General features: G+C 40.2%; 1 pseudogene; it reads right to left on the bottom strand.

Moving 5' to 3' along the window:
* LOC101614863 overlaps nt 1-23,135 on the bottom strand; it is a 56,543-nt pseudogene extending 33,408 nt beyond the window's left edge.
* Nucleotides 23,136-24,746: the final 1,611 nt, after the last annotated feature.

Genomic DNA, 24,746 nt, shown 5'->3' with positions numbered 1-24,746 from the left:
TATATATGTAAGTAGAAGAACAGATTAATGGGGTTGAAAAGGCCTAAGTGAGGTCAGGGGAAGAGATTGAGCAAGGAAAGTTGGAGGGAGGGCTATCAAAATCTAAGAGGATATAAATAAATCATATGGAAACCTAGTTTTTTTGGACAATGTAACACACAGGAACCATAGATTGTTACTAGAAAATTTTCAGTGCCAGGGATGGGATACCTTCCAGTGAGTTGTTGGCCAGGGAGATCCCTGATGCCCCCCAAACATTACAGGCCATTGCCAAGGCCTTTGGTTTCCCTCCAAGAAGAGACAGTAAGACCCTATTGACTCCACATACTTGGGCTGCAAGGTCACTGAGAAACCCTGCTGGAACTGAGCTGAAAACCTCCTCCATGTAGACCAGCTGACAGAAAGCTGGAAAAAGCCATGCTGCATGCAGTTAAATGGGAGAAAAATCCACCAGTGAAGATACCCAACAGTGGACACTGCAAGCCTTATATTTGGCCAAACAGGCCAAATGATCCAATGGGTGCAATAGTGGCACGTTTGTTTGGGAGTAACCAATTGCCCTCTAATTTGACTCGATGTCTACTCCATGGGAGGGAATACATCCCCGATACTGAAAACCTACAACAGGGGTAGTCATGAGCCCTAGAGGTGTAACATCTGCTGCTATCTGGCTAAATGTATATACTATGCTCATCAAACTGCCCAGTAAGCACTTCTCTTAATGTTAATACCCATATATTAATGCTACCCTTAATTTTTGTTAGAGAACTTTCTCTTTTCAGATGGCAGTGGCCTTGGGATGACTCAGAAGGCATCACAGTGGTGAGAAGTGACAGAGGAGTGTGCTCAGAACTGCAATATCTTTATCACACCTTCCAAGGCTCAGGGTCCATTGTGGAAGAGGTGGAGGAGAGAATGTAAGAGCCAAAGGAAGGGTAGGACTCCTTACAACATGGTCCTCCAGACCCAAAATGGCCTGGATATCCATGACCTCACAGTGCCTGACACTACCTACATAAGACCATCATAACAGGAGGAAAAATGATGACATGAAAATAAAAGAGAGACTGATTGAGAGTGGGAGGGGATATGATGGAGAGTGAAGTTTCAAAGGGGAAGGTGGGGGGAGGGAGGGAATTACCATGGGATATTGTTAACAATCATGGAAGTTGTTAATTATAAAAAATTTTAAAATTATATATATGCTCGACATATTTTTTCATATATTTTCTTACTGACTTACTATCAAACACTTATGATTTAGGATATCATATTTTCCCTTATTATTTTTTTTTATTTTTTGGCTTTTCGAGGTAGGGTCTCACTCTAGCTCAGGCTGACCTGGAATTCACTATGGAGTCTCAAGGTGGCCTTGAACTCACGGTGATCCTCCTACCTCTGCCTCCCGAGTGCAGGATTAAAGGTGTGCTTCACCATGCCCTGCTCTCCCTTACTATTGTTAACTTTATTTTGACTTGAGGCAATCACCTGGCTCAAGTTTGGAGAAACTTAATTTCATAATTCAAGTAAAAAACTAGTTGGGGCTGGGGAAATTGCTCAGTGGTTAATGCACTTGCCTGCAAAACCTAAGGACCCAGGTTCATTTCCCCATATCTACAAAAGTCAGATGCATAAGGTAGCACATGCATCTGGAGTACATTTGCAGTGGCTAAAGGCCCTGTTGCACCCATACTCTCTGTCTCTCTTTTCTTTCTCTCTTCTTGCAAATAAATAAATAAATAAATAATAAAACTACTTGGTGCATGTATGTATGTTTGTGGGTGTGTGTACTGTTGTGTGTTTGCTATAGAGTACAGACTGAATTCACAGGACAGCTTTCAGATTGGTCCATGCCTCCCAACAAGCAATGTTTATCATTGTTTTTCTGTTCTATTTATGAACTTCTGGAAAATTCTCCTGTCTCTGTCTCCCTTCTTGCTGTAGACACATTGGAGTTACAGAAGCCTACAACTTCCAGCTTTTATGTGGGTCTGTAGATCTGCATGTAGGTACACAGAGTTGTACAAGTATCTTATCCACTGAGCCATCTCCCCAGCCCTATAATTCAATTTCTTACTAGCCAACTTCAATTTATTAGCTATGCTCTATTGGGATAATAGATAATTCAGTAGCCTTAGATGATTTTGTTTTCTTGAAAAAAGTTCAGGGGGTAGATACTTTTCTGGGAATCTGAGTTGTTGGTGTCTGCCAGTAACCCCGGTACTGGGAGGTAGAGGCGGGGAGATTAGGAGTTCCAGGTCAGCTTTGGGCAGATACTCTATCTCCCCACTACTGCCTCCCCACAAAAGGAACGCTTTCTGAAGATGTAAATATTAACTGATAAACCACATTCTTAAGTATAATAGGTGTCATCTACAGTTTTTTGAAATTCAATATTTTCATTAAATTTGTGTCTCATGGGGCAGAGGTGAAGACTCAGTCACGAAAGCACTTGCCATACAAGTATGAGGAGTTGAGTTTGGGCATCCAGCGCCCCTAAGCATGCTGGGTGGGCATAGGGTTCATCTCTATAATGCCATCACTTAGGAACAGATATATGGCATCCCCTGAGCAAGCTAGCTAGTCAAACTAGCCCAGCAGAGCATTGTGGGTTTAAGTGAGAGGCTCTGCTTCAGTAAACAAGAGGAAGAACAATCAAGGAATAAAACCAGTATCAATCTGTGGTCTCCACACGAATGCACAACCACTGCCCTGACATGTATACATACACATAAGCACACACAGTTGCATTTCACTTTGATTAATTTTGTGTGCAATAAGAGAATGAAGGAATGGCAGGAGATATCATTGAAACAATGTAAAGAATTTAGTAATTCCACACTTACCTAAAATGGCATTCACTCCTTCCATTAATTTGTGTAGTGTGATTTTCCCTTCATCTATAAGGCAAAACGATATTCAGATATGGATAAAGCTAAACTCAAAATAAAAGTAAAAATATTCAGTACTTAAATTATGACTTATATCCTCAATGAATCTATTCACAATGCTTGTCTTTGTTACAGTTTTTTTTTTTTTTTTTTTTTTGAGTTGGGTCTCACTCTAGCACAGGCTGGTCTCAAATTCGCAGTGATCCTACCTCTGCCTCTTGAGTGCTGGTGTTAAAGGCATGTACCTCCACACTTGGCTCATACTTGTTCATTTATTTATTTAAGTTAGAAAAGTTATACAAAAAAGATCACTATGTACCAATTAAGGAAGTAACCCATCATTAGGAAATGAAAATTCTAAACATATGTGCCAATATGATATACTCAATCTCATAAAACATATACTACTAAATAAAGTGATAGGTTAATACAAAAAAAATAACTGTAGTACCTCATTCCAATCAACAAACCACACCTATAGAGAAATTATTTGAGTTAAATTACATTACAGATCAAATGGAAATAACAGCCACTTATAGAACAATACACTCAAAAACTGAAGCACTCATATTTTCTCTTTTTTTTTTAAATTTTTTTTTGGTTTATTTTTATTTATTTATTTGAAAGTGACAGACAAAGAGGTAGAGAGAGAGAGAGAGAGAGAATGGGCGCGCCAGGGCTTCCAGCCACTGCAGACGAATTCCAGATGCGTGCGTCCCCTTGTGCATCTGGCTAACGTGGGTCCTGGGGAATCGAGCCTCGAACCGGGGTCGTTAGGCTTCACAGGCAAGCGCTTAACCGCTAAGCCATCTCTCCAGCCCTCATATTTTCTCTTGGTCATGAATTTTTCTCTTAAGTAAGTCAAAAATTAAGACATAAAATAAGCCTCAAATTATAAGAAAATTGAAATAATTTCTTATATTCTATTTGACCAAAAAAGAATAAAACTAGAAATCAACAGCAAGAAAAAATACCAAAAATACACAAAGTCATGGAGAATAATCAACACACTACTGAATGATGAATAGGGCCTTAAAGAAATCAAAAAGAAAATTTAAAAGTCCAGGAACAAATTAAAATGAAGACACAATATATATACTTAATTCTATGTGTTGCAATGAAAACAGTTCTAAAAGGGAATTATATTAACATTAAAAAAATCACAGGGAAGTTGGGTGTGGTGGTGCACACCTTTAATCCCAACACTTGGGAGGCAGAGGTAGGAGGACTGCCGTGAGTTCAAGGCCACCCTGAGACTACATAGTGAATTCCAGGTCAGCCTGAGCTAGAGTGTGACCCTACCTTGAAAAACAAAAACGAAAACAAAAACAAAACAAAACAAAAAAATCACAGGGGTCACCATTAAATGAAAACGCACATTAAAGTCTTGAAAAAGGTAAAATAAGCCAAACAAAACTCAGCAGATGAAAATAACCATTAATATTGGTTCAGAAATTAATGAAATATAATTATGACTCTTCGAAAAGATAAACAAATTGGATAAAACCTTAACAGAGTAACTAAGAATGAAGAATCTAAATTAATACAACTAGAGATGAAAAAGGGAGATATTACAACAGATATCACTGAAATTAATAAAATTGTAAAGTACAACTTTAAAACTTTTTTAAAAATATTTTTATTTATTTATTTGACAGAGAGAGAGAGAAGGAGGGAGAGCATGGGCACACTAGGGCCTCCAGCCAGTGCAAACAAACTCCAGATGCATGTGCCCCCTTGTGCATCTGGCTAACATGGGTCCTGGAGAATTGAACTGAGATCCTTTGGCTTTGTAGGCAAATGCCTTAACCGCTAAGCCATCCCTCTAGCCCTTTAAAACTTTTAACTGAATTGGAACAGTCTGGTGCTTGCTTACAAGCCCATTGGCGGGACTTCTATTCCCCAGTACACATGTCAATCCAGATGCACAAAATGGTGCATGCACCGGAAGTTCGTATGCAGTAGCAAGAGGCCCTGGTGTGCCCATATTCACATACCCTCTCAAATAAGGGTAGGGAGATAACTCAGCTGCTAAATTTGCTTGCTTGGACAAACTAAAGAAATGGAAGAATTCCTAGATGCACTTCCCTACCAACATACAATAATCAGATTGATAACAAATAGTGAGATTGAAAAGACTAGGTGAGAGAGATGGCTCAATGGTGAAAAAAAAAAAAAAAAAGGAATGGGCAGAAAAGTGATGGAGGCGGATATGTGCAAGAGATTGCAGCCTTCCTCACATTTCTCAGACTGTGGCTCTCTGAAACAAGACACCACGACTTCCTCAATATTGCATTGTCGTGGATATAAGTGAATACAACACAGATATTACTGCCAAGTTCAGTTGCCAGTTTGGAATGGAGACTAGACCCCCATGGAACAGGTACAAGAGCCTCTGTGGTCTAGCCCTAGAGAACATTTCCCTGGGACATTGTTTTTCTGTTTTTTTTTTTTTTTTTCGAGGTAGGGTCTCACTGTAGCCCAGGCTGACCCGGAATTCAGTAAGGAGTCTCAGGGTGGCCTCGAACTCACAGCAATCCTCCTACCTCTGCCTCCCGAGTGCTGGGATTAAAGGCGTGCGCCACCACACCCGGCTGACATTGCTTTTCTGTAGAAGGTACTATCTCCAGCATTTTCCCTCTGGCTGTCTCCTTTTAAATGAATTTACATTCACAAAATCTTGAGCTTTTCCAAGTTTCCCACTGTCCCAGTGTGAACCAGCAGGTTTCACTTAAAGTGTGCTGATCATGTTACTGGTGATGGCTCCATTCTCGGCACCAGCACACTTGACGTGGGAAAGTCAAAGCTGCTCCCTTCCTAGTCAAGCAGTGAAGGTGCTTGCTGTCTGTCCCCGCAGGGCTGACCCAGGGCAGTCAGCAGAAGCCGCAGCACAGCTGGAGCACGATTCCCTTGAAACAGGCTGTCACCAAACACTTCAATCCGTTTACCTTGTTTTCAAGTCAGCCCACATTCAAGACACAGATAGGCAGAGGGAAGCCACTTTGTCACAATGTAACATAACTGTCTCCAATCCAGTCCCCACGAGTCCTTATTTGCCTCTGACGTGTCATAAGCTATCTCAATTTTCATGTTTTTTTTCAGCATCCTGGTCTTCTACACAATCACCAGAATGACTCCTTTTGGTCTGCTTAAAATTTTTTTTTTTTAATTTTTATTTATTTATTTGAGAGCGACAGACACAGAGAGAAAGACAGATAGAGGGAGAGAGAGAGAATGGGCGCGCCAGGGCTTCCAGCCTCTGCAAACGAACTCCAGACGCGTGCGCCCCCCTTGTGCATCTGGCTAACGTGGGACCTGGGGAACTGAGCCTCGAACCGGGGTCCTTAGGCTTCACAGGCAAGCGCTTAACCGCTAAGCCATCTCTCCAGCCCTGCTTAAAATTTTATACAACTTCTCCATCCCAACGATCTAAATTCTTCTACAATCTTCCCACTGGCTCTAATGGCATGTAAGCCACATGGTTGGGTTTATCACAGCCACATTCCTAATGTCCCCACTAATTTATTGCGTTTGAAACTCTCTTGTGGCTGTGACCAAATACATGGTGAGAAGCAACTTAAAGAAAAGGTTGATTCGTATTGAGTTTCAAGGGGACGTATTCCATCACGGCGCAGAAACCATGGCAGCAGGCACGCGGCGGTCGCGTTGCGGTCACTGCTGGGAAGCAGAGGGTAAACAGGATTGGCTAAGCTATAACTCCTCCAGGCGAACCACAGTGAGGCAAGTCTTCCAGCATGGACCCACCTCACAAAACCTTACAGGTTCTACAACCATTTCAAACAGCACCACCTCTTAGGGATCAAGTGTTCAAACATGGAACTGTGGGACTTTCAAACCACAAATCATATGTACGAGTTCTCCAGTGTGCAGTTAGATCTGACTTGCAGGAGAAAGCTTCCCCACATTGTGCACATTTATAAGGATTCTCACCTGTATGAACTCTCAGATGTCGAGGGAGGTGTGGATGATGGGGGAAAGCTTTCCCACATTCGGTACGCTTACAAGGCTTCTCCCCTTATGAATTCTCTCATGTAGAATTAGTTGTGAATTGCAATAGAAACCTTCCCCACACACTGTATACTCTTAGGCCTTTCACCTGTACATGTTCTATGATGCAGTGTGAATTTTGCCTTTTAGTGGAAAGATTTCCAACATTCTTTACATTCTTTTCACCTGTATGTGTTCTCAGGTGTGTGGTGAGTTTGGACTTCCTGCAGAAACCTTTTCACATAGCATGCATTGGAAGGGCTTGTTCCTGTACGGGTTAACTGAAGTCGAGTAGGCTGTGATTTGCAGTAGAAAGCTTCCCCGCATTCCGTACTTCCACTGGGGTGCTAGCCTGTAGGAATTCTCGGATGTACACTGAGTCGAGACTTGTAGGACAAAGTGCCCCCACATTTGGCGTACTTGAAAGGCTTTCCACCTGTGTGAGTCCTGTGATGTCAAGTGAGTTGGGAATCACAGTAGAAAGCTTTCCAGTATTCTGTCCATCCACAGGGCTTCTCACCTGCATGTGTTCTCTCATGTGGAGTGTGTTGTGATTTGTAGTAGAAAACTTTCCCATATTCTTTACATTGAAAGGGTTTCTCACCGGCCCGAGTTTTCTGATGATGAGCGAGCCGTGGCCTGTGGAAGAATGCTTTCCCACCTACTGTACATTCGCAGGGCTACTCGTCTGTACGAGTTCTCTGATGTAGACTTATCTGCGCCTTGCAGGAGCGAGCTTTCCCACATTATGTACACTTACCTGGCTTCTCACCCACATGAGTTCTCTGATGTTTAATGAGCCAGGGTCTGTGGGAGAAAGCTTTCCCACAGCTTGCGCATTCATAAGGCTTCTCAGCTGAATGTGTTCTCTGGTGTACTGTGAGTTTTGCCTTGCAGGAAAAATACTGACCACTCTCTACACTCATAGGGTTTCTTGCCAGTGTGGATTCATTGATATACAGTGAGATGTAATCTCCAGAGAATGTTCTCCCACATTCCTTGCATTCACAGGGCTTCTCACCTGCATGGGTCCTCTGACATAGAGTGGTGTGGCTTCCAGTAGAAATCTTTCCCCTATTCCAGGCAGTCATAGGTTCTCATCTCTCTGAATTTTCTGCGGTGGAGTGAGTTTTGACTTACAGTAAAAAGCTTTCCTACATTCCGTACACTAATAGGCCTTCTAACCTCTGCGAGTTCTCTGTTGAACAGTGAGGCGAGACTTCCAGGAGGATGCTTTCCCACATATTCTTACATTAATATTGTATCTTCATTATGAGGCCTCTGGTGTTTAGTGAAAATTGACTTATAATAGAAAGCTTTTGTACATGTGTGAAATGTGTGATTCTTGGTGTGCTGTGACTTTTGGTAAAATGTCTTCATGCATGCCATACTTTCATAAGATTTTCTCCCTCGGTAGATTTCCTGTTACACCTCAACTCTATCTTCATGTGATGTCATGCAGTTGGTGATTCCAACGTGCCACAAATTTCTCTTGTGATGTTCCTGGCTAGTCTCAATGAAGGCAGTCATTTTACTAACATATGGAAAGCTGTGGAATGAAGCTTCTGCTACTCGCCATGGCCCACTTCCACATTCCATCTTGAAGATGAGCTCCGGGTGGTTGATGCAGCGCCCCGCGAACACCGGGCTCTCACAGGTCCCCAGCACGGAGCTGGCAGACAGTCCTCTGAGCAGCACACAGGTCTATCACTCTTTTCAGGTGAAGTCCATAGGTCAAAACGGTGCTGACCTCATGTCCATCTCCTGGGTCACCCACTGTCCTCCCTCTGGTTCTCTTAGCACCAGTGTGCCACAAGGTCACAGCAGCAATGGCAAAGCCTCCAGGGACTTCGGAGCAAAGAGCTCTCAAGTTGGAGGGCAAAGTTACAGTCAATCATGTCAAGGAAAATGAAGCAGAGCTGGTCCCACCAAATCATCATCAGATCCCCAGACATGCAGCGTCCTCCCTGGATCTCTCTGCCCCACTGTATCACAGGATCACAGAGGCCACAGCCCTGGCTCCAAGTCTCCCAAGAAGGGATGGAAAGTGGCCATGCTTGTTCTTTTAAAACATACAGTTCTTAAGACTTCAATGGACAGTTCCATTAACTGCAACAGGAACTAACTTTGCTTGGACTGTTAAAGTCTGTTGCAGACAACATGTTCTCTCAAGTTTTCTGAGTACATTATAACTACATGTTTCTCTTGGAATGGCTGATAATACATACTGGTCTAAGCTGACGACCACTGTTTGTAGCATTATGTTATTTTCTATCACTGGAGATAGATAATTAATGGATCTAGGAAAATAGCATGTGCTGTAAACTAAAGCTTTTCAATCTTGATTGAAGGAAAAATGCCACATACATTACAGAAAGATGAGCCAAGGAGGGTGACTGGAGTTATAATATATATACATAGCATGTATACACATGCACACACACACACATATGCATGCACACACACAGATATCCCCCCCCCCCACATACTGTAGTGGTTAGTAGTTGGCACTTTGTCTTTTGACTGCTTTCATCTGGAAATATAGCATTGCTGCATTGCTAAAAAACAAAATTTCTGTCTCTATAAAGTTTGCACGTGTTTATTTTGTTTATGTCTCTGTTACTAAGATTGTAATAGTGACTTACATATATGCATATATATAAATATACATATATTTAGCTGCTCAGTAGGTATCTGTTTCATAGAAATTTATATAAATAACATAAGAATTAATGGGCTATCTTTCCAGACCCCAAATTGATATTTTAATCATTACAAAAGTGATAAACCAAAGATATAAAAAGTTTTTTTAATTGAATAATTTAGAAAGTTTTGCTAAAGGCAAATGCTAAGAAATTCTGCTGTATGTAGAGTAAATAACATAACTTGAAAAAGATTGGATGCCAGGTGTGGTGGCGCACACCTTTAATCCCAGCACTGAGGAGGCAGAGGTAGGAGGATCATTGTGAATTCAAGGCTAGTCTGGTACTACAGACTTAATTACAGGTCAGCCTGGGCTACAGTGAGACCCCCGCCTTGCAAAAACAAAACAAAACAAACAAACAAACAATATAGAGTAAGAACTTGGATTCTTAGATTATTTGATCACCTATTTGACTTAGTATAGGTAAAAGATTTTACTCTCTTAGACTGAAACCCATGGTACAGGTCTAGGTTTGAGAGAAAAGATTTGAAATCTTAAGCATCCTGCATGCAGTAACCTTACCCTCAAGAGAAATGTGTGTGTAGCAAGAGCAGTAGGCTGACTAGACCCGTTTTATCCCTGTAATTTAAGTAGATGTGAAGCGATCCCCTGTTCCTTGCCAATCTTTCCCTTGGTTGTCTATTTCCTGACTTTCTTTGACTTAACAAAATTTTGTGCTTTATTTTTGCAGTATATAGTGTCCATAGGGAAAGACTTAGGTTTTTAATTTATTTTCTTTCTGAGAGAGAGAGAAAGAGAGAGAGAAATTGGCATGCTAGGGCCTCTAGTCACTGTAATCAAATTCCAGAAGCATGCATCATCTTGTGCGCATGTGCAACCTTGTGCACTGTCACTTTGTGCGTCTGGCTTACGTTGGTCCTGGGGAGCTAAACCTGCATCCTTAGGTGTTGCAGACAAGCACTTTAACTGCTAAGTCGTCTCTCCAGCCTGAGATAGTTGTGTTTTAATCTTTTGAAAAAAAATTGGACATGAAAGTCTAGAGAAATTCTTGTTTTCAGGTTTGAAGCAGCAGCAACCCTCACTGAACGATTCTAGTGCTCACCGTCTTCTGGCAGTCTTTTTGTTAGATCCATGAATTCTTCTTCTGTTATCTTGATCCCCATGTTTTCTAAAAGAGTATCCATCTTATCCACATCAACAGTGCCTTCTAAGAAGGGGATAGGAAAGAAATAAAATAAATGAAATGATAGTAAGACTGGCTATGCAGCCACACTGTTCCATTATTCCTCTTTATTGATGATCTTGTGTTTTATTGAAATTAATAAAAAAATCAACAGTTTATTGGTATTATTAAGCTTTTAAGATAAGCATAAAATTACAGTATTATTCAATAAGCAAGAGAATTAAATTAGAATCAATTCCCTCAAGTCCTATGCTGGCCTAAAAAAACAAAATATTCTTAAAGGAGATTTGAAAAGCCAGTGTTAAAGGTGACTGACATTTTGTAAAACAGGAGTTGTTTTTGAGATGAATAGAGTCCAGAGTGCTTGCCATTACACAGGGAACACACACGTAAGTTGCTGAAACTTTCAAATGATTGTCTATACTTTTGACCAAAATCCTTATGTAACAGCTTTTATTCTTCATATTTTGCTTTCTCATTAAAATAAAAAAATTCCCCTTGGGGTATTATGAGAAAAATTTCCAAGGAAGCCTAATACTTTCTGCCTAATTCTCATATGAGAAACTACTAGGTAAATGCAGGTCTGTTGCAGATTCTGCTTAATGGTAAATAAGAATTACTACTATATGAGAGAAGATTTATATTTTAAGATTACAAATAAGAATCTTGGAAGCTTTCTCATTTTGCTTCTTACTCACGTTTGAGAGACTCTATGTTCTTCATCAACCTTTTCTGATACACTTTTCCATCATCTATTAAAAATGCAATATTTTAGAAATAGAATCAAAAGATAGTATATGTCTTCTATTTCAGAGAAAAAGGAATTAGAGAAATTTTGCCTAATGAATATTTCAAACACATATAAAAATACACTGACCAATGTTCATCTAAGTGGTATATGAGGGAAATTCAAGTAACAATGAAATGTCCACCCTCCCTTTTGTTGTATTGTGAATATAGGAGAAATAATACTCTTTTGCATGTATATGTGGTGTGCATGTTTGTATGTCTGTTCATATGTGTGTGGACACATGTGTATGTGGTATCATTAACTTTTAATACTTTTCAGGTATTTTTAGTTCATTTTTGAAATTTTTACATAGCCATAAAGTTGAGGCCAAAGGCAGGGTTGGGTGTCTTCCTCAACTGCTTTCCATCTTAAATTTTTAGACAGGATTCTCGCTGAACCTGGAGTTCACTAATAGTCACTAGACTAGCAGCAGGCTACCCAGCCCCAGGGATCCTCTTGTCTCTGCCTCCCCAGCACTAGGATTACAGGAACGTGCCACCACACCCAGCTTTTATGCTCGTTGATGAGGATCCAAACTCAAGTCTTCATGCTTCTATGCAAACACTTTACTACTGAGTCATTTCCTTAGCTCAGGAAAATATTATTCTCAACTGATACTTATAGGAGTTTAAGTTATAAAAAATTTTCTTGGAGAAAATTTGATAAAACAAATAACATGTCTTCTATTTTGTCAATTTCTTAAATAATGAAGTCTCAAGAAATTTTAGGATATTTGCAAAGATTTATCTACAAGACTGACAAATAAAACACACAGTCATAGATATGAAGCTATGATATGAATATCAAAGCAAATACAGTAGGTATTACTTTGAAGCAGGTCTAGATATAATTTTTAATTTTCAGTTATTTGCACTATTAAGGTTTTCTATGATAAATACAAACATTAGCATTGTGAAGGGGTAAGAGTTATAAGTAAGCTACTATATAAATATCTATCTGTTTATCTATTACCTATGTATCTATCATCTATCTACCTACCTACTTAGATACCTACCCAGCTCATGTCTTAAAAGCACTAAGAACAAATGCATAATATTAACATAAGTTGCCTGTGAATAACAAAATTGAAAGTATTTTCTTTTTTTAAAAAAATATTTTATTTATTTGAGAGAGAGAGATATACAGAAATAGGAGGAGAGAGAGAGAGACAGAGAGAGAGAGAGAGAGAGAGAGAGAGAGAGAGAGAGAGAGAGAGAGAGAGAATGGGTGAATGGGTGTGCCAGGGCCTCCAGCCACCTCAAATGAACCCCAGGTGCATATGCCTCCTTGTGCATCTGGCTTACATGGGTCTTAGAAGTTGAACCTGGGTCCTTTGGCTTTGCCGGCAAGTGCCTTAACTGCTAAGACATCTCTCCAGCCCAAAAGTATTTTCTTATTTTCCTGATTTTTTATTTTATTTCATATAATAATGAAATTGAGAAAGGTAGCTTTTGGTCAGTGGACAAAGTTGTCACATTGGTAAACTATTGTATTCTGCAGATATATAAACAGGTGTATACTTATTATCTACTCATGCTCCTTCCTCCTCTTATTTTCTTGCTACATTAACTGTGTTTACTTTAGTTTTACAAATCCAGTTTATTAGGACACTGAATTTTGGTAGCAACATAGGTAAAAGGTTTGATGATTTCAATTAAAATTTAAAGAGTTAAAACTTATTTATATTACCATTAGCTTTTGTGAAGCATTTTTAGCGCATTTTGGAAATTTCCATCTAGCCACAAAACAAGACTACTTAAAACTCCCAAACATAGTCCATAGGCTTACTTACCGTTAACTGGCAACTTGTGCAGCAGCTTCAATTGCTCATCAGGAGTGAGCTCAATCCCCAAGTTTCTTAAGATTCTTGTAAGGTTATTTGTGTCAACCTTGGGCCCTTTGGGGAATAATAAAAAAGTATATATATATAGCAAAATTAGAACATGCCATGATCTGTAAAAATGAAAATGCTAGCCTACATAATTCCACCCTCACCTTTTCTTTTTCTTTTTCTTTTCTTTTTTTTGAGATAGGATCTTGCTCTAGCCAGGCTGACCTGGAATTCACTATGTAGTCTCAGGGTGGCCTCGAACTCATGGCGATCCTTCTACCTCTACCTCCTGAGTGCTGGGATTAAAGGCGTGTGCCACCATGCCCAGCAAAGCAGCCACCCTCACTTTTATAGTCTCACATGTTCCCTAGTGTTTAAGGATGAGTAAGAAACATTATGTCTTGGGCTGGAGAGATGGTTTAGCAGTTACGGTGCTTGCCTGCAAAGGCAAAGGGCCCAGGTTTGACTTCCAAGGACCCATGTAAGACAGATGCACAAGGGGACACATGCATCTAGAGTTCATTTACAGTGGCTAGAGGTCCTGCCATGCCAATTTTCTCTCTCTCTCTACCTGCCTATTTCTGTATCTCTCTCTCTCAATCTCAAATAAATTAAAAATAAAATATTTATAAAAAGAAAAGAAAAAGTATGCATTGATTCTTCATAAAAAGTGAGCATGCCCTCCCCTGACGTGCCAACATTGAAGAGCACCATCTTATAAAGTCAACCAGTAAGTTAGATTTATCTAGGTTTTCCCCTCTCAAAGCTGTAAGACATGATTACAATTGAAAGTAATCTATTAACTTAATCCTTTACTCAATTTTCTAGTTTTTACATGTACCCATATTTTGAACAGTAGTTATTGAATTTAAAAACTCATAAAGGCCTTGAGGTAGAGGGCATAAGTGAAAGTGGCTGAGGTGGAGAGAATATTCCATGTGAAAGGAGAAGAACTGTCAGCTTTTAATTGCGAGGGAATATAGAAGGACTGTTAGACTTTTTAACTTATGGGTGGTCAGTTTGTAACCTCTAATTAAAACACTAGTTAAGGGCTGGAGAGGTTACTTAGTGGTTAGGCACTTGTCTGCTAAGGCTAAGGACCCAGGTTCAAGTTCCCAGTATCCCTGTAAGCCAGATGCACAAGATGAAGCATGTGTCTGGAGTTGTTTGCAGTGGATAGAAGCCCTGGTGCATCCATTCTTTCTCTATCTGCCTCTTTCTCTCTCAAACAATAAAAAATATTAAAAAAAAACAGTCGTTAAGATCAGTATATTATTGTCAGAAATCACAGAAAGAATAATTCATTTCTTAATTATGACCAATTATTTTTCTAGTGGAACCATAAGTAATCCAAAGTCAAAGACAGAAGTTGGCAGTAAATATTTCATTATAAATATTTAAAATATGAACATTAATAATTTATGATGCAATATTGGGAAAATCCAAGAAAAAAATGTAATATCTTACCACTAAAAGATTTCGTCACATTCATCAGTTTTTTAAGATCAACTTTATCATTAGCTATAAGAGAAAAACATGTTAGAAACATGTCAATGAAACGAGAAAAGAATGTTGAGCAGAGTTGAGGATATGGCAGTATTTATTTTCTCTAGAGAAGTCAGCCTCTTGCTACACCCTTCATAAGGAATTCCAAGAGAGCTGGAGAGCTGGGTTAGTGGTTAAAAGTGCTTGCTTGCAAAGCCTGCCAGCCCAGGTTCAGCCAAAGTTCAAATCCCTAGTACCACATAGAACCAGATGCGCGGGGTGATGTATGCATGTGGAGTGTGCTTGCAGTGGCAGGAGGCTCTGCTGTGCCCATTCTCTCTCTCTCTTCTCTCTATCCCCACTTTCCAAGTAAATAAATGAAAATTTTTTTAAAAAAATAAGTTTTCTTAAAAGAAAATAAAAGCAGGGACAAGAAATATATGAAAAAGATGTAAGTTCAAATGATTACACAATTAAACATCTGAGATGGGATTGATATGCAGGATATATAAAGAAATTTTAGGATGAACAAGCCAAAGTGGGCAAAAACTGGGGCTAGGAAGCTGACTCAGCTGTAAAAGGCACTTGCTTCAAAAGCCTGCTGGCCCAGGTTCAATTTCCAAGCCATGTACATTGGCGAAAGTGGCATAAGCATCTGGTGTTTGCATGCTGAGGAATTATAATAGGAAAGTATGTAGGTCTTTGTTCTCCATAATGAAACCACTGTGTTTCTGTAAGAACAGAACATTTCGGATGCACAATACAATTGCTGTAATTCATAACATATGGTAGCCTGGAATGTGAGCCAGGAAGTCTCAGGCAGCCCTCACTGGCACTACGTGGTATGAAGACGTGAGATGCACCCGGGGCAGCAGGGCTGGAGACACCCGGATGCCCTGCCCCCTTCATTAGGAACTTTTGTTCTCTTTGTTTCGAGGTAGAGTCTCCCACTAGACCAGGCAGACCTGGAATTCACTTTGTAGTCTCAGGCTGGCCTCGAACTCATGGCGATCCTCCTACCTCTGCCTCCCATGTGCTGGGATTAAAGGTGTGCGCCATCATGCCCAGCTTTGAACCAATATTTTTGTTTGTTTGTTTTGTTTTTTGGCTTTTCGAGGTAGGGTCTCACTCTGGTCCAGGCTGACCTGGAATTAACTCTGTCATCTCAGGGTGGCCTTGAACTCATGGCAATCCTCCTACCTCTGCCTCCCGAGTGCTGGGATTAAAGGCGTGTGCCCTCACGCCCGGCCCAATTTTTAAATTAAATTTCTTATTAGATTCCAAAGAAAGTTTTTAAAAAAACTTTTTTTTTTTTTTCCAAGGTAGAGTCTCACTCTGGGTCAGGCTGACCTGGCACTCACTCTGTAGTTCCAGGCTGATCTGGAACTCAACTATCCTCCTACCTCTGCTTTCCAGGTGCTGGCATGTGCCATTATGCCCGGCAGAATTAGGTTTTATTATGATGTTTTCATGCAATTTGTTTTGTTTCCTGTAGCAGACAGCTTCAGGTTCGCTGAGATGAACTTCCAGACCAGGTATAGTCATGGAGGAAGGGATATTTATTGAAGTTTAGAGCTCCAGGGGAAGTTCCATGATGGCAGAAGAAGCTGGCCTGCCTTCACAGGTCCAAGCAGAGAGAGAGAAGCACAAGCCAAAAAGCCACACAGCACAGCACACTTCTGCAGGAAGTCCAGCTAGGCACACTTTGCATATCTTTAGATTAGAATCTCAAACCCACTACCACACCAGAGGGCTGGACCCTAAGAGCCACCCAGTGACACGGCCTCCAGCCAGGTGGCTACAGATCCAAAATACAAGCTAATACAACACTGACTATATTGGGGGCTATATATTCAAAGTACCCCATTTCCCTTCCCTGCTTCCCTTCTCCCTGATGTCCTCTCCCCAATAGCCTCCTTTCTACTTTCATACTGCATGCTTCCTTTTGGATTTTGTGTTTTTAGTGTTGGCAAAAGTTTTGCAATCCCCACATGCATTTAATTGACCCATATGGGGTGGTGACCCTCAGTTTACTGAGCTGTGGTCTAAGTTGTCCCTCTTTTCTTCACAAGACTCGTGTAAAAGAGAGAGAGAGAGAGAGAGAGGGAGAGGGAGAGGGAGAGGGAGAGGGAGAGGGAGAGGGAGAGGGAGGGAGGGAGGGAGGGAGAGGACAGATTTAGAAGGCCGTTACATGAAGCAGGTTTACTTTAGTCACAACAAAAGGGGAAAAAACATAAAAGCAAAAGTGCCCCTTCCTTTTAGAATCAATACTGATGCCACCCATTAGTGAATGTGGTCAAGGAAGTGGACTGTATTCTCATGCCTATGAAGTCATCCCACTCTATAACAGGAAAATAAGACAATGTTAATTAGAGGAGAGAGAGATAGATCTTGAAATCCTTATCTAAAACACACATGAAGCCAGCAAGAGATGGATGTGTTCTTCCTTTTGACCTGAGTCTCTCCTTTAAAGCTTTCACAGTGGCTTCTGATTAGAGAAGGTACATTTAATCATTGTTATAAATAGGTTCATAAGATTTTTTCCCCCCCTGAGGGGTCAGTAATATCTAAAATTCTCACCATCAACTTCTACGTTCTGTATTATATCTTCAAGCTCCTTTTGAGTGAGATTCAGGCCCATATTTTCCAAAACATTATCAATTTTATTGGAGCCAATCTTTCCTCCTTATATAAGAGAAATAAGCAAAAGTTAGTGTCCCTCAGTTGTGCAGAAAACTTACAAGTCGTAATGATTGTGGTTATCATTACATCTATAAGATCAGTGTCTAATTCACAAAAGTCTATGAGTAAAATTTAGAGCTTGTCTTAATCTTTATGGTAAGGAGAGTCAATATAGAGTTTTACAGATGGCTGACTACTCACAAATTACAGCAAGGCAGTAATACATCCAATATTTCTATGTAGTTTTGTCTTTTTGTCTGGTCTCCTTGAGTTTATTTTTATAATAAACTTTTAGTATGTTAAGGGATGCTGGGTTGGATGGCAGGATTCATACTTTAATCATAAATAAAGAGTATGAATGACAAACGTGACCTCAGATTTACTCACTCTACTAAGCTTTCCTCTCACCTTTAAAAAACTGTAAACTATCCAGAAGCCTTTTCTGATAGACTTTTCCATCTGTAAGAAAAAGCACTATTTAGGTCACAGAAGAGCAATGTGGAGTTTCATAGACCATATAAAACTAGTAGCTTCAGTTAGACTTACTTTGTGAATTGCCTTAGAAATTTTTGATTTACAGAAAAATTAAGAAATTATATAGAATCTGAGCTATGCTTTAACTTTATTTAGCAAAATGTTGCAACATCTTTCACTTTTCTTTTGTTAATATTTCCATCTTCCCAATTAGATAATCCTCTTTTTTTTATTTACTCTGGGTTAAATTTCAGTTTTTTCAATGGAATAGAGTAATTAAAAAATTCACATCTGAATTTGAACAATGGTGATATGATTATTGATTTCATAACCAAAGGTTAAACAGTATAAATAATCTGCTGAGATATATCAGCTGAACATCCCTCATGTAAACTGCCTGAGAATAGAAGTGTTTTAGCCTTTTCTTGATGTTAGGATGTTTGCATATATTTACTGAGTTAGCTTGAGGATGGGACCCAAGTCTAAGCAGGAAAATTCTAGTCCATCACCTTAACCAGTCAGTGTAAGCATGAAAATTCATTTATGTTTCACATCTTTTTATTGTTGTTGTTGTTTTCCAAGACAGTCTTGCAGTAGCCCAGGCTGACCTGAAAATCACTCAGTAACTCCAGGCTGGCCTCAAACTTATAGTGACCCTCCTACCTCCGCCTCTCAAGTACTGGGATCAAAGGCATGCTCCACCATAACAACTGTGTGCATCTATCTTATACACATGGGCTGAAGGTAACTTTATGTGATTTTCAGTTGCTGAAATTTTGATTGCGACCTATCAAATGAGGTCTGGTATAGAATCTTACACATGTGGAATCATTTTGGCACTTGCAAAGTTTCATATTTTGGAGCATTTTGATGCTTTGACTGGGGTACTTAATCTGTTAGGGTTATTTAAATTGATGTCACACAGGCCTTATTATTTTTTTGCAACCTATCAGAGATAACCAGATGTTTTCAGAACTTAATAATAAACCTACCTTGAAGATTATATTTTTATTTGGAATGCTTACCATCAACTGGCAGATTCTTCACTAATTCTGAGAGTTCTGCATCTGTAAGCTCTATTCCCATGTCTCCCAGAACTGTTCCCACATCATCAACATCAACTTCCTTGCCTACAGATAAAATTGGTAACACATAAGAGCTTAAAGAACACCCTGGCTATTATAAATCATAATAAAACCATTGATTGACTAGAAACTATTGGTTTCTAGTCAATGCATAATAAAGTCAAATAGATCTTGTTTGACCATATATACTTCTAGCAAAACATTAAAGCATTTGTTTTATTTCAACACTGGTAACAGAGACAAAATGACATGGTCCATATTAATAGATTTTCATAATTTTCTATTGTGAGAGATTTCCAGCACATAATAAACTTTATTTCCTTTTTTTTTTGGTGGTGCACCCCTTAAAAAAAGTTTTTTTATTAACAACTTCCATGATTGGAAACAATATCCCATGGTAATGCCCTCCTTCCCTCCTTGATTTCCTTTTCAGTACATAAACATGTAAAAATGAGATTCTAGGGTTTGTTAAAATAGGATATTAAGGCTGGAGAGATGGGTTAGTGGGTAAGGTGCTTACCCGCAAAGCCAAAGAGCCCAGGTTCGAGTCCAAAGGACCCACATAAGCCAGCTGCACAAGGTGGCACATACATCTGAAGTTTGTTTTCAGTAGCTAGAGGCCCTGGAATACCCATTCTCTCTCTCTCTCTCAAATAAATAATTAAAATTTAAAAGTTTAAAAAATACTGCACATTGCCAAAATATTGGTGAGCCAGTGATACAGTCTTGGAAATTGAAACAGAATAATTTCATGTAAGTGATAGCATAATTTGAGCTCACTCAGAACTTTCCTACAAAAATGGTGTGCTAGGTTTAAGGTACGCAGGCTGGACGGACCGCAGCACAATACTCAACTGTTTGTAGAGTGAAAGAAACACACCTTCTTGGCAAAGATATGACTGAAAGGGAAAGGATGTATCACACAAATGGAGTATGAAAGTACTCTGGAATAGCTATACTCATATCTGACAAAGCAGACCTCAGGTCCAAATTAGAAGAGAAAAAGAAGTGTATTACATACTAATAAATGGAACAATCCATCAAAAAGATATTCAGAGAACACATTACAGAGCTTACAAAAGAAACACTTGTGGATATAAAAGGTCCTATAGGCACCAATACAATAGTACTAGAAGAATTTAATACCCCATTCTCAGCAACAAGTAAATCACCCAGGCAAGATGTCAACAAAGACAATTCACAGTTAAGTTTCACCCTAGATCAAACAGACTTAACAGGAGTCTATGAGATATACCATCCAACAGCCATAGAATATATATGCAATCTTTTCTGAACCCATGGAGCTTTTCCAAAACAGGAAGTCAGTGCATAAATCAAGTATTTATAAACAAAAATAAAATATTTCTTATATATTATCAGATCATAATGGACTAAAACTGAATGCCAGCAGCAATAAATATCACACAAACACATTTGAGTAATACAATTCTGAACAATCAGTTGATCATTTAAGAGATACTGGCTAAGCAGGCACAGTGGCTCATGCCTTTAATTCCAACACTCAGGAGGTTGAGGTAGGAAGATTGCTGTGAATTTGAGGCCAGCTTGAGGCTACATTGTGAATTCTGGGTCAGCCTGGGCTAGAGCAAGACCCTACCTTTGAAAAAAGAAGAGCAAACCAAAAAAGAACCCTCACCCCCTCCAAAGAAATACTGGGTAAATTGAAATTTTTTCTAGAATGAAATGAAAGTGAAAATACAATTCCATATAATTTTTGGTACACAGCAAAGGCAGTTCTAAGTGGGAAGTTCATAGCAATGAGTGCCTACATTTGATCAACCTCAAATGGGGAGCCTAATGAACCACATTAAGGTCTAAGTGAGATCAGAACAAGACAAACCCCAAATTAGTAAATGGAATGAAACAATATTGATCAGGGTAGAAACAAATGAAATAGAGACTAATAGAACATTATAAAGGATTAACGAGACAGAGTTAGTCCTTTGGAAAGATAAATTAGGTTGACAAACCCTTAGTCAAATTCACCAAAATGTATATACAGAAGGGCCAAATCAATAAAATTGGAGATGAAAAATTATCTCTAACAACTGATGCCACTGGAATCTTGAGGGTCATTAGAGAATACTGTGAAAAATTACACTACAATATATGGGAAAGCTTATGTTGTGGTTTGAATGAGATGTTCCCCACAGCCTCATGTGTTTTCAAAAGCTAGTCCCCAGCACTCGGGAGGCAGAGGTAGGCAGAGCCATGAGTTTGAGGCCAGCCTGAGACTCCATAGTGAATTCCAGGTCAGCCTGAGCTAGAGTGAAACCCTACCTCGAAAAACAAACAAAAAACCAAAACAAAACAAAAATTAAAAAAAAAGTGAGTCCCCAGCTGCTAGCAGCTATGGAATACAGAGCTTCACTGGGGAGGGCTTCTGTGCGTTATATATAGCTCAGCTCAGAGCTCAGCTCAGTCTTGCTGCTTCCTGCCAGCTGCCACAGCAAGATGTGATGTCTAGTACCTGCTCAACTATACCTGCCCTTCAGGACGAAGCTTCCTTTAGAGAATGTAAGCTGATCATGATGCCAAATTGCTTTGTTACTTAAATGATATGTGTTTTAAATAGTCTTGAACATACTTTACAATACAAATTACTCTCACTAAAACATGCTATTTAAACTTCGAATTTTAAGAGACCAATCCCTGTGTTGAAATGGGTCTCACTCTAGACCTGGAATTCACTATGTAGTCTCAGGGTGACCTCAAACTCATGGCAATCTTCCTACCTCTGCCTCCTGAGTGCTGCGATTAAAGGTGTGCTCCACCACACCTGGCTTAAATATATTAAATATTATATATATTGGGATACAGCAAAGGCAGTTCTAAGTGGAAGTTTATAGCAATGAGTGCCTGAATCTGATCAACCTCAAATGGATAGCTTAATGAACCAAATTAAGGTCTTAGATAAGAACAAGACAAACCCCAAATTCGTAAATGGAATGAGACAATATTGATCAGGCTATATTATATTTTATATATATATATATATATATATATATATATATAAAAATTTATTCACAGACAGAAATAGACAGTGGGGAGAGAGAGAGAGAGAGAGAAAGGAAGGGAGACCATAGTCTTTTGACACTGCAAATGAAATCCAGATGCATACACATGTGGTTTCACATGGGTACTGGGGAATTGAACTCTGGTCATCAGGCTTTTCAAGCAAATGCCTTTAACCACAGAGCCATCTCTCCAGCCCCCAGGTCTTTTTTTTTTTCTTTTTTCTATCCTCAGGCTTTATTTCATCATTATTTGTACACTGCACATAAAAACAATTACGTTTTACTCATGTTCTGTTGCTGGGCCTCTCCTTGCTTCTGTCCCTCTTATCCCTCCCCTTGAACCTGTCCTTTCTAAGGTCCCACTCTCTTTCCCAGTCATTTTCTGGCCAAGCTCTGGCCAACTCTCTCTCTCTTGCCACCTCTTCTCTCGGCTCCTGTCATGGTCTCGATCCCTGGGCCTGCAGTCCCAGTGTCTATCCCGGAACTGAGATAGCTCCTTATGTCCCCTTTCCCCCTCTGTGTAAGGTGTCGTAAGGCTGATCCTGTCTCCCAAATCTCTGCTGCCCAGATTCCTTTTTCCCACCCAGACCACCCCCAGCCGCGGAGGGTCCGCTCCAGCTCATAGTCCACGAATGTCTCAGGCTGGCCGATCACCAGGCCGTGGGCATCTCGATGAGCCTTCATCAGTGCACGCTCCTCTTTGTAGTCTATAAAGGCATAACCCTTGGAGAAGCCAGTCACCAAGTCCCGCACCTGACGGAGCCTCGGATGCCACCACAGTAGAAGACCTCCTTTACTTTGCCCTCTTTGGTCTGCAAGTTGAAACTAGCCACAACCAGGGTGAGGAGGGGAAGAGGGCATCTCCAGGGACACCTTTGCTGGGGACACATCGGGCCAACATGGCCCTCCAGACTGCATGGTCATGAAGGGCTTCATCTATGCCATCAATACTGCCAGCTTTAAGCAGGTCATTCTTCTTGGCAATGGGCACCCAGTCATTCATGTTCTAGCGGTGGGGTTGGCAGCACCTGGGAGCACTGAGACTCAGCGGAGGGTGGGCAACTTGATCCTGTCTCCAGGTCTTTTGTTATTATTATTTTTTTTTATGTTTTTTTTTCAAGATAGGGTCTCACTCTAGCCTAGACTGACCTGAATTTACTGTGTAGTCTCAGGCTGGCCTTGAACCCACAGCGATCCTCCTACTCTGCCTCCCAAGTGCTGGGATTAAAGGCGTGCGCCACCACACCCGGCTGGTTATTTTAACCAACCAAAATTAATCTAGGCGTATGCCACCTCGCTCGGCTTCCTTAGTTATTTCTGTGCAAAGTTGAGTGAAATTTTACTACTTGCTGTTCAACCAAATGTGTCTAATTCAGGAAAAGTAAACCCAGTTTAATACAAAATAAAATAGAATCATGTATATTTGGTTACTTTCTTCTTACCTATAATAGCTTGTATTTTATCCATTAGTTTTTCCATATCGACTTTGTCATACCCTGCAAAAAAAGTTTAAGCAGAAGGAAACAATAATATGACTCAGAAAGTAAATACAGGAAAACCTTTTTACCTAAGATTTACTATATACTTATTTGGTTATCTTTTTCTTTTTTTAAGGTAGGGTTTCCCTCTAGCTCAGGCTGACCTGGAATTCACTACGTAGTCTCAGGGTGGCCTTGAACCACAGCGATCCTCCTACCTCTGCCTCCCAAGTGCTGGGATTAAAGGCGTGCACCACCACGGACCCGGCTGGTTATTTTAGCCAACCAAAATTAAGCTAGTTAAAACAAAGGCTAAGTTTTAGTAAATAATGAACAAAAATAATATAAGACCATTCAAAGGATAAAAATGTAAATTGTGAAGGAATCCAGTGGAGGCAGATAGGAAAGGGGAAAAGGATGGTGGTGGGAGGGGATTTATGTATGGAGGTTGTCAATAAAAAGTTAACAATGTAAATTGTGAAATAAGTTTATTCTTTTCTTACATTTAAGAAAATTCAACTGCCGGGCATGGTGGCACATGCTTTTAATCCCAGCACTTGGGAGGCAGAGGTAGGAGGATTGCTGTGAGTTCAAGGTCCTGGGGAATTAAACCTGAGTCTTTTGGCCTTGCAGGCAAACACTGTCACCACTAAGCCATCTCTGCAGACCACAGTTGTTCTCGAGTATTGCTATGTGTCGATGCAAGGAGCCAAGATGAGTGCTGAGCAGCAAAGCGCAACTGGCTGCGGGCAGTACTGGTTGGTTTGTGATTTCTGGAACCCATTAGTGGGTAGAAACTTTGCCAAAGATCAACCGTGCCACCACATCATTTTTTGTGCACGCATGCATGTGCTGGTATGTGTGTGTGCGTGCATGCAAGTGTGTGTTCGTGCCTTAGGCCAGTAGTTGATTTCGGGTGTCTTCCATGACTGCTCTCTACCTTATTGGCTAAGGTGCGGTCTTACTTGAGCCCTGGACTTGCTAATTCTGCTAGTACAGCTAGCCAGCCCACCCCAGGGCGTCTCTGTCGTGGCCTCCCCAATGCTGAGAACACAGGGAGGCTGTATTTACGGGCACGCCGAGAATCCAGACTCCAGTCCTCGTGCTTATGCAGAAAGCACCTTGTTAATCCACCG

Source organism: Jaculus jaculus, chromosome 9 (genome assembly GCF_020740685.1).
Source record: "Jaculus jaculus isolate mJacJac1 chromosome 9, mJacJac1.mat.Y.cur, whole genome shotgun sequence".
NCBI classification, from domain to species: domain Eukaryota; kingdom Metazoa; phylum Chordata; class Mammalia; order Rodentia; family Dipodidae; genus Jaculus; species Jaculus jaculus.
The sequence above is the reverse complement of the archived record's forward strand: the minus strand, read 5'-3'. Positions and strand labels throughout refer to the sequence as shown.